This window comes from Sphaerodactylus townsendi, linkage group LG02, assembly GCF_021028975.2.
Source record: "Sphaerodactylus townsendi isolate TG3544 linkage group LG02, MPM_Stown_v2.3, whole genome shotgun sequence".
NCBI lineage: Eukaryota > Metazoa > Chordata > Lepidosauria > Squamata > Sphaerodactylidae > Sphaerodactylus > Sphaerodactylus townsendi.
The window spans coordinates 181,051,499-181,060,595 of NC_059426.1; the positions used below are offsets into that span (position 1 = coordinate 181,051,499).

The 9,097-nt window shown below is 78.2% G+C and overlaps 1 protein-coding gene across 1 annotated transcript in view; it reads right to left on the minus strand.

Annotated features, from left to right (window-relative positions):
- Positions 1-9,097, minus strand: part of LOC125426437 (MAM domain-containing glycosylphosphatidylinositol anchor protein 2-like) — a 221,584-nt gene that overhangs the window by 28,823 nt on the left and 183,664 nt on the right. The window lies entirely within an intron of this gene.

Here is a 9,097-nt window from a genome sequence, read left to right on the forward strand (position 1 = left end):
CCCACCCCCCCCCCCCCCCACCCCCCCCCCCCCCCACCCCCCCCCCCCCCCACCCCCCCCCCCCCCCACCCCCCCCCCCCCCCACCCCCCCCCCCCCCCACCCCCCCCCCCCCCCACCCCCCCCCCCCCCCACCCCCCCCCCCCCCCACCCCCCCCCCCCCCCACCCCCCCCCCCCCCCACCCCCCCCCCCCCCCACCCCCCCCCCCCCCCACCCCCCCCCCCCCCCACCCCCCCCCCCCCCCACCCCCCCCCCCCCCCACCCCCCCCCCCCCCCACCCCCCCCCCCCCCCACCCCCCCCCCCCCCCACCCCCCCCCCCCCCCACCCCCCCCCCCCCCCACCCCCCCCCCCCCCCACCCCCCCCCCCCCCCACCCCCCCCCCCCCCCACCCCCCCCCCCCCCCACCCCCCCCCCCCCCCACCCCCCCCCCCCCCCACCCCCCCCCCCCCCCACCCCCCCCCCCCCCCACCCCCCCCCCCCCCCACCCCCCCCCCCCCCCACCCCCCCCCCCCCCCACCCCCCCCCCCCCCCACCCCCCCCCCCCCCCACCCCCCCCCCCCCCCACCCCCCCCCCCCCCCACCCCCCCCCCCCCCCACCCCCCCCCCCCCCCACCCCCCCCCCCCCCCACCCCCCCCCCCCCCCACCCCCCCCCCCCCCCACCCCCCCCCCCCCCCACCCCCCCCCCCCCCCACCCCCCCCCCCCCCCACCCCCCCCCCCCCCCACCCCCCCCCCCCCCCACCCCCCCCCCCCCCCACCCCCCCCCCCCCCCACCCCCCCCCCCCCCCACCCCCCCCCCCCCCCACCCCCCCCCCCCCCCACCCCCCCCCCCCCCCACCCCCCCCCCCCCCCACCCCCCCCCCCCCCCACCCCCCCCCCCCCCCACCCCCCCCCCCCCCCACCCCCCCCCCCCCCCACCCCCCCCCCCCCCCACCCCCCCCCCCCCCCACCCCCCCCCCCCCCCACCCCCCCCCCCCCCCACCCCCCCCCCCCCCCACCCCCCCCCCCCCCCACCCCCCCCCCCCCCCACCCCCCCCCCCCCCCACCCCCCCCCCCCCCCACCCCCCCCCCCCCCCACCCCCCCCCCCCCCCACCCCCCCCCCCCCCCACCCCCCCCCCCCCCCACCCCCCCCCCCCCCCACCCCCCCCCCCCCCCACCCCCCCCCCCCCCCACCCCCCCCCCCCCCCACCCCCCCCCCCCCCCACCCCCCCCCCCCCCCACCCCCCCCCCCCCCCACCCCCCCCCCCCCCCACCCCCCCCCCCCCCCACCCCCCCCCCCCCCCACCCCCCCCCCCCCCCACCCCCCCCCCCCCCCACCCCCCCCCCCCCCCACCCCCCCCCCCCCCCACCCCCCCCCCCCCCCACCCCCCCCCCCCCCCACCCCCCCCCCCCCCCACCCCCCCCCCCCCCCACCCCCCCCCCCCCCCACCCCCCCCCCCCCCCACCCCCCCCCCCCCCCACCCCCCCCCCCCCCCACCCCCCCCCCCCCCCACCCCCCCCCCCCCCCACCCCCCCCCCCCCCCACCCCCCCCCCCCCCCACCCCCCCCCCCCCCCACCCCCCCCCCCCCCCACCCCCCCCCCCCCCCACCCCCCCCCCCCCCCACCCCCCCCCCCCCCCACCCCCCCCCCCCCCCACCCCCCCCCCCCCCCACCCCCCCCCCCCCCCACCCCCCCCCCCCCCCACCCCCCCCCCCCCCCACCCCCCCCCCCCCCCACCCCCCCCCCCCCCCACCCCCCCCCCCCCCCACCCCCCCCCCCCCCCACCCCCCCCCCCCCCCACCCCCCCCCCCCCCCACCCCCCCCCCCCCCCACCCCCCCCCCCCCCCACCCCCCCCCCCCCCCACCCCCCCCCCCCCCCACCCCCCCCCCCCCCCACCCCCCCCCCCCCCCACCCCCCCCCCCCCCCACCCCCCCCCCCCCCCACCCCCCCCCCCCCCCACCCCCCCCCCCCCCCACCCCCCCCCCCCCCCACCCCCCCCCCCCCCCACCCCCCCCCCCCCCCACCCCCCCCCCCCCCCACCCCCCCCCCCCCCCACCCCCCCCCCCCCCCACCCCCCCCCCCCCCCACCCCCCCCCCCCCCCACCCCCCCCCCCCCCCACCCCCCCCCCCCCCCACCCCCCCCCCCCCCCACCCCCCCCCCCCCCCACCCCCCCCCCCCCCCACCCCCCCCCCCCCCCACCCCCCCCCCCCCCCACCCCCCCCCCCCCCCACCCCCCCCCCCCCCCACCCCCCCCCCCCCCCACCCCCCCCCCCCCCCACCCCCCCCCCCCCCCACCCCCCCCCCCCCCCACCCCCCCCCCCCCCCACCCCCCCCCCCCCCCACCCCCCCCCCCCCCCACCCCCCCCCCCCCCCACCCCCCCCCCCCCCCACCCCCCCCCCCCCCCACCCCCCCCCCCCCCCACCCCCCCCCCCCCCCACCCCCCCCCCCCCCCACCCCCCCCCCCCCCCACCCCCCCCCCCCCCCACCCCCCCCCCCCCCCACCCCCCCCCCCCCCCACCCCCCCCCCCCCCCACCCCCCCCCCCCCCCACCCCCCCCCCCCCCCACCCCCCCCCCCCCCCACCCCCCCCCCCCCCCACCCCCCCCCCCCCCCACCCCCCCCCCCCCCCACCCCCCCCCCCCCCCACCCCCCCCCCCCCCCACCCCCCCCCCCCCCCACCCCCCCCCCCCCCCACCCCCCCCCCCCCCCACCCCCCCCCCCCCCCACCCCCCCCCCCCCCCACCCCCCCCCCCCCCCACCCCCCCCCCCCCCCACCCCCCCCCCCCCCCACCCCCCCCCCCCCCCACCCCCCCCCCCCCCCACCCCCCCCCCCCCCCACCCCCCCCCCCCCCCACCCCCCCCCCCCCCCACCCCCCCCCCCCCCCACCCCCCCCCCCCCCCACCCCCCCCCCCCCCCACCCCCCCCCCCCCCCACCCCCCCCCCCCCCCACCCCCCCCCCCCCCCACCCCCCCCCCCCCCCACCCCCCCCCCCCCCCACCCCCCCCCCCCCCCACCCCCCCCCCCCCCCACCCCCCCCCCCCCCCACCCCCCCCCCCCCCCACCCCCCCCCCCCCCCACCCCCCCCCCCCCCCACCCCCCCCCCCCCCCACCCCCCCCCCCCCCCACCCCCCCCCCCCCCCACCCCCCCCCCCCCCCACCCCCCCCCCCCCCCACCCCCCCCCCCCCCCACCCCCCCCCCCCCCCACCCCCCCCCCCCCCCACCCCCCCCCCCCCCCACCCCCCCCCCCCCCCACCCCCCCCCCCCCCCACCCCCCCCCCCCCCCACCCCCCCCCCCCCCCACCCCCCCCCCCCCCCACCCCCCCCCCCCCCCACCCCCCCCCCCCCCCACCCCCCCCCCCCCCCACCCCCCCCCCCCCCCACCCCCCCCCCCCCCCACCCCCCCCCCCCCCCACCCCCCCCCCCCCCCACCCCCCCCCCCCCCCACCCCCCCCCCCCCCCACCCCCCCCCCCCCCCACCCCCCCCCCCCCCCACCCCCCCCCCCCCCCACCCCCCCCCCCCCCCACCCCCCCCCCCCCCCACCCCCCCCCCCCCCCACCCCCCCCCCCCCCCACCCCCCCCCCCCCCCACCCCCCCCCCCCCCCACCCCCCCCCCCCCCCACCCCCCCCCCCCCCCACCCCCCCCCCCCCCCACCCCCCCCCCCCCCCACCCCCCCCCCCCCCCACCCCCCCCCCCCCCCACCCCCCCCCCCCCCCACCCCCCCCCCCCCCCACCCCCCCCCCCCCCCACCCCCCCCCCCCCCCACCCCCCCCCCCCCCCACCCCCCCCCCCCCCCACCCCCCCCCCCCCCCACCCCCCCCCCCCCCCACCCCCCCCCCCCCCCACCCCCCCCCCCCCCCACCCCCCCCCCCCCCCACCCCCCCCCCCCCCCACCCCCCCCCCCCCCCACCCCCCCCCCCCCCCACCCCCCCCCCCCCCCACCCCCCCCCCCCCCCACCCCCCCCCCCCCCCACCCCCCCCCCCCCCCACCCCCCCCCCCCCCCACCCCCCCCCCCCCCCACCCCCCCCCCCCCCCACCCCCCCCCCCCCCCACCCCCCCCCCCCCCCACCCCCCCCCCCCCCCACCCCCCCCCCCCCCCACCCCCCCCCCCCCCCACCCCCCCCCCCCCCCACCCCCCCCCCCCCCCACCCCCCCCCCCCCCCACCCCCCCCCCCCCCCACCCCCCCCCCCCCCCACCCCCCCCCCCCCCCACCCCCCCCCCCCCCCACCCCCCCCCCCCCCCACCCCCCCCCCCCCCCACCCCCCCCCCCCCCCACCCCCCCCCCCCCCCACCCCCCCCCCCCCCCACCCCCCCCCCCCCCCACCCCCCCCCCCCCCCACCCCCCCCCCCCCCCACCCCCCCCCCCCCCCACCCCCCCCCCCCCCCACCCCCCCCCCCCCCCACCCCCCCCCCCCCCCACCCCCCCCCCCCCCCACCCCCCCCCCCCCCCACCCCCCCCCCCCCCCACCCCCCCCCCCCCCCACCCCCCCCCCCCCCCACCCCCCCCCCCCCCCACCCCCCCCCCCCCCCACCCCCCCCCCCCCCCACCCCCCCCCCCCCCCACCCCCCCCCCCCCCCACCCCCCCCCCCCCCCACCCCCCCCCCCCCCCACCCCCCCCCCCCCCCACCCCCCCCCCCCCCCACCCCCCCCCCCCCCCACCCCCCCCCCCCCCCACCCCCCCCCCCCCCCACCCCCCCCCCCCCCCACCCCCCCCCCCCCCCACCCCCCCCCCCCCCCACCCCCCCCCCCCCCCACCCCCCCCCCCCCCCACCCCCCCCCCCCCCCACCCCCCCCCCCCCCCACCCCCCCCCCCCCCCACCCCCCCCCCCCCCCACCCCCCCCCCCCCCCACCCCCCCCCCCCCCCACCCCCCCCCCCCCCCACCCCCCCCCCCCCCCACCCCCCCCCCCCCCCACCCCCCCCCCCCCCCACCCCCCCCCCCCCCCACCCCCCCCCCCCCCCACCCCCCCCCCCCCCCACCCCCCCCCCCCCCCACCCCCCCCCCCCCCCACCCCCCCCCCCCCCCACCCCCCCCCCCCCCCACCCCCCCCCCCCCCCACCCCCCCCCCCCCCCACCCCCCCCCCCCCCCACCCCCCCCCCCCCCCACCCCCCCCCCCCCCCACCCCCCCCCCCCCCCACCCCCCCCCCCCCCCACCCCCCCCCCCCCCCACCCCCCCCCCCCCCCACCCCCCCCCCCCCCCACCCCCCCCCCCCCCCACCCCCCCCCCCCCCCACCCCCCCCCCCCCCCACCCCCCCCCCCCCCCACCCCCCCCCCCCCCCACCCCCCCCCCCCCCCACCCCCCCCCCCCCCCACCCCCCCCCCCCCCCACCCCCCCCCCCCCCCACCCCCCCCCCCCCCCACCCCCCCCCCCCCCCACCCCCCCCCCCCCCCACCCCCCCCCCCCCCCACCCCCCCCCCCCCCCACCCCCCCCCCCCCCCACCCCCCCCCCCCCCCACCCCCCCCCCCCCCCACCCCCCCCCCCCCCCACCCCCCCCCCCCCCCACCCCCCCCCCCCCCCACCCCCCCCCCCCCCCACCCCCCCCCCCCCCCACCCCCCCCCCCCCCCACCCCCCCCCCCCCCCACCCCCCCCCCCCCCCACCCCCCCCCCCCCCCACCCCCCCCCCCCCCCACCCCCCCCCCCCCCCACCCCCCCCCCCCCCCACCCCCCCCCCCCCCCACCCCCCCCCCCCCCCACCCCCCCCCCCCCCCACCCCCCCCCCCCCCCACCCCCCCCCCCCCCCACCCCCCCCCCCCCCCACCCCCCCCCCCCCCCACCCCCCCCCCCCCCCACCCCCCCCCCCCCCCACCCCCCCCCCCCCCCACCCCCCCCCCCCCCCACCCCCCCCCCCCCCCACCCCCCCCCCCCCCCACCCCCCCCCCCCCCCACCCCCCCCCCCCCCCACCCCCCCCCCCCCCCACCCCCCCCCCCCCCCACCCCCCCCCCCCCCCACCCCCCCCCCCCCCCACCCCCCCCCCCCCCCACCCCCCCCCCCCCCCACCCCCCCCCCCCCCCACCCCCCCCCCCCCCCACCCCCCCCCCCCCCCACCCCCCCCCCCCCCCACCCCCCCCCCCCCCCACCCCAGTGAGCTCCCAAAGGCACCTGATGGGCCACTGCGAGTAGCAGAGAGCTGGACTAGATGGACTCTGGTCTGATCCAGCAGGCTAGTTCTTATGTTCTTATGTTCTCTAGGTTAGGAGAGACCTAGACCAGGTGCTCAGGAGCAGCAGCAGCAGCAGAAGGCCCTTGCTTTCACCTCCTGCACGTGAGCTCCCAAAGGCACCTGGTGGGCCACTGCGAGTAGCAGAGAGCTGGACTAGATGGACTCTGGTCTGATCCAGCAGGCTAGTTCTTATGTTCTTATGAGCAACAGCAGCAGCAGCAGCAGAAGGCCATTGCTTTCACATCCTGCCTGGACTCTGGTCTGATCCAGCAGGCTAGTTCTTATGTTCTTATGAGAGCATCTAGCCCCACCCCTCCTTCCATTTTTGTAGGCCCTTTAGTGACAATTAACTGACCACAGGATGTTTGTTTATTGCCAAGATGCATTTGGCTGCTTCTGGTTCTCTTTCCTTTTGGAATTTGTTACCTGAACCTTGTTCCAGGTGTGGCTGCTGGTTCCTGGGAGCACAACTGGGTTTCCTTGACCTGAGCTCCTTCTCGCCAGTGGTTGATGGTTTAGTGGTGGCGTTTTGACTTTGACTTTTTCAATTGTCTTCTTGTTTTTTTTGATTCAATGCTAGCTGGAAGTCGCTTCGTGAGCTCTTTGGGCCAGAATGTGGGATAAAAGCACATTAATTAACCCAGGAAATTGCGCAGCACACCGGCTGGCTGGTAGTGAAAACATAAACAATTATGGTCAAATAAATAATCTACTATCATCTCAAAAACTCAAATGTATCTTGTTGACATAAGTTCTTAAACTATTGGTACAATTGCATCACAATTCTTAACTATAAAGAGGTATAGTTCATAAGAAGCTAGATTCCTTATTCAGTGCTATGTATCAAAAACAGCAGAATGCAAACCACAAAAGTCCATAACAGAATGTGGTGCCAGCAAATTCTTGCCAAAGAGTTCGAGTGCTGCTCAGCTGTTGCGAAATTCAAGCGTCACTGTTTACAAGCTGCTCCGCTGTGGCAATGCAAGCCTCGATTAATGATGATATGAACATTTCAATTCAAACGCAATCGCGTATTTGCGTTTTCAATCATCACATTCAATCAAACACATTAAGACATAAATAGAACCCCTGCCTGAAATAAGCTGGAATAAATAGAATTTATTTTTGTCTGGCCTTGGAGCTAGTTCTGTCGGGCTAGATGAGTTCCGGGTCCAAAGACAGAGACTGACGGGGAAAGCTAAGTGGGAACAGGAAGGAATTGCAGTAAGCAGACATGAAAGCCTCCAGCTCTTCTGTCCTTGCTGCAACATCCAAAAACATAAGAACATCGGAAGGGCCTTGCTGGATCAGACCAGTGAGGGTCCATCTAGTCCAGCATCCTTTCTCCCACAGTGGCCATCCAGTTCCTCTGGAGGTCCACCAACCAGGCAGAGAGGCCTTCACCAGAGCATTAGAAGAGTCCTGCTGGATCAGACCAGTGAGGGTCCATCTAGTCCAGCATCCTTTCTCCCACAGTGGCCATCCAGTTCCTCTAGAGGTCCAACAACCAGGCAGAGAGGCCTTCACCAGAGCATTAGAAGAGTCCTGCTGGATCAGACCAGTGAGGGTCCATCTAGTCCAGCATCCTTTCTCCCACAGTGGCCATCCAGTTCCTCTGGAGGTCCAACCACCAGGCAGAGAGGCCCTCACCAGAGCATTAGAAGAGTCCTGCTGGATCAGACCAGTGAGGGTCCATCTAGTCCAGCATCCTTTCTCCCACAGTGGCCATCCAGTTCCTCTGGAGGGCCAACAACCAGGCAGAGGGGCCCTCACCAGAGCATTAGAAGAGTCCTGCTGGATCAGACCAGTGAGGGTCCATCTAGTCCAGCATCCTTTCTCCCACAGTGGTCATCCAGTTCCTCTGGAGGTCCAACAACCAGGCAGAGAGGAGAGAAAAATGTTGAGAAAACTCAGCAATGAAGGAATAAGAGGGGAAGTCCTCCTATGGATTAAAAACTGGTTGAGAAACAGGAAACAAAGAGTGGGTGTAAATGGGAAGTTCTCACAATGGAGAGATGTCGGGAGTGGTGTCCCCCAAGGATCCGTTTTGGGACCAGTGCTCTTTAACCTATTCATAAATGACCTGGAAGTAGGGGTGGGTAGCGTGGTGGCCAAGTTTGCAGATGATACCAAATTATGTAGGGTGGTGAGAACCACAAAGGATTGCGAAGAGCTCCAAGCGGACCTTGATAAATTAGGTGAGTGGGCTCAGAAATGGCAAATGCAGTTCAATGTAGCAAAATGTAAAGTGATGCACATAGGGGCAAACAATCCAAACTTCACATACACGCTACAGGGGTCAGTGCTAACAGTCACAGACCAGGAAAGGGATTTGGGCGTCTTAGTTGATAGTTCCATGGGAATGTCAACTCAATGCATGGCAGCTGTGAAAAAGGCAAACTCTATGCTGGGGATAATTAGGAAAGGAATTGATAATAAAACTGCAAAGATTGTCATGCCCTTATATAAAGCAGTGGTGCGACTGCACTTGGAGTACTGTGTCCAGTCCTGGTCGCCGCATCTCAAAAAGGATATTGAGGAGATAGAAAAAGTGCAGAGAAGGGCAACAAGGATGATTGAGGGACTGGAGCACCTTCCCTATGAGGAGAGGCTGCAGCGTTTGGGACTCTTTAGTTTGGAGAGGAGGCGGCTGAGGGGGGATATGATTGAAGTCTACAAAATTATGCATGGGGTAGAAAATGTTGACAGAGAGACATTTTTCTCTCTTTCTCACAATACTAGAACCAGGGGGCATTCATTGAAAATGCTGGGGGGAAGAATTAGGACTAATAAAAGGAAACACTTCTTCACGCAACGTGTGATTGGTGTTTGGAATATGCTGCCACAGGAGGTGGTGATGGCCACTAACCTGGATAGCTTTAAAAGGGGCTTGGACAGATTTATGGAGGAGAAGTCGATTTATGGCTACCAATCTTGATCCTCTT